The sequence below is a fragment of the Sylvia atricapilla genome, chromosome 27 (assembly GCF_009819655.1).
Source record: "Sylvia atricapilla isolate bSylAtr1 chromosome 27, bSylAtr1.pri, whole genome shotgun sequence".
Taxonomy (NCBI): Eukaryota; Metazoa; Chordata; class Aves; order Passeriformes; family Sylviidae; genus Sylvia; species Sylvia atricapilla.
The window spans coordinates 3616459-3617642 of NC_089166.1; positions in this window are offsets into that span (position 1 = coordinate 3616459).

The window sequence follows — 1184 nt, forward strand, 5'->3', positions numbered from 1 at the left end:
CCCCAGCCCCGCGTTCTCCTGCGCTGCAGAGCCAGGAGCTGCTGCAAAGCTCCCAGCCCGGCCACCTCCCGGCCCCAGGCAGCGGTGCTATTTTACATGATTTTATAAGTCTTCCTTCAAATTTCTCTGTGCTGCGGCAGCAGAGATTGGAACGCCCCCACACAGGGTGTCCCCAAGGCGGTGGCGAGCAGCGCCGGGCTGTTCCTCGCCGCAGAGGAGGGAGGCTCCGGAGCTGCGACAATCAGCAGCAGGGACAAGTTTCTGCGAGGTGGTGGCATCTCCGCCCACCTGCATCCGCAGCACTCACCTGCACTGCCGGGGCTGGAGCCTCTGGGATACCCGGACTGTCAGCCCTGCGGGTCGGTGGGGTGGGACACGCGGCAGATGCCGGCAGCCCCCAGCCCCACACCATCCCAAAGACCGCGGGTCCCTGCCGCGCCAGGCAGGAGAGGCCCGAGAGCCGCAGAGCCTCTCGCTACCGCCCCGCACCGGCCTCCGCTGCCCCGCTGCTGCCGAGTGACCCCCAGCCCCAGTGCCGCAATTAAACCTCTCTTCATCAAACGGCCCCAGCTCGTCCCGATGCCAGGGCGCTCCTCCCTCCTCCCGTCCCTCCTCCCGTCCTTTCTCGCTCGACCCAGCTTTAGCCAGAGCAGCCGCTGCTTCCTGCTGTATTTAAGTTGCTTCAGCGCCGGCTCCGTGTCCGGGGACGGATGGGAAATGAATGTGTAACTTAAAAAATGCCTTTAAGCCAGAAATGTAAACCATTAACTGCTCATTTGTATACATTATTTTTATATACTGAAGGCCTGTGTAATCTAAAGCAGAACTGGTAATAAAATGTCTCAGAAGATAAAGGGTTGTCTGGGAGAAGGGTTTGCTTGTGGGGGCGATGCTGTCATGGAGGGAGAGAGGGAGAAAAGGAAGGAAAGGTGGCCTGAGGGAAGGATGGAGATGGAGGGAGGAAGATGAAGGTGGGATGGAAAGATGGAGGGAGTGGCTGTGGCTGCCCCATCCCTGGAAATGTCCAAGGCCAGTTGGACGGGGCTTGGACATTTCCCAGGAGCAACTCGGGATAGTGGGAGGTGAGAGGGTGGAATGAGATGACCTTTAGGGTCCCTTCCAACACAAACCAGTCTGGAATTCTAGCAACAAACCACCCACCATTTTTGAGGACAACAGCTCTG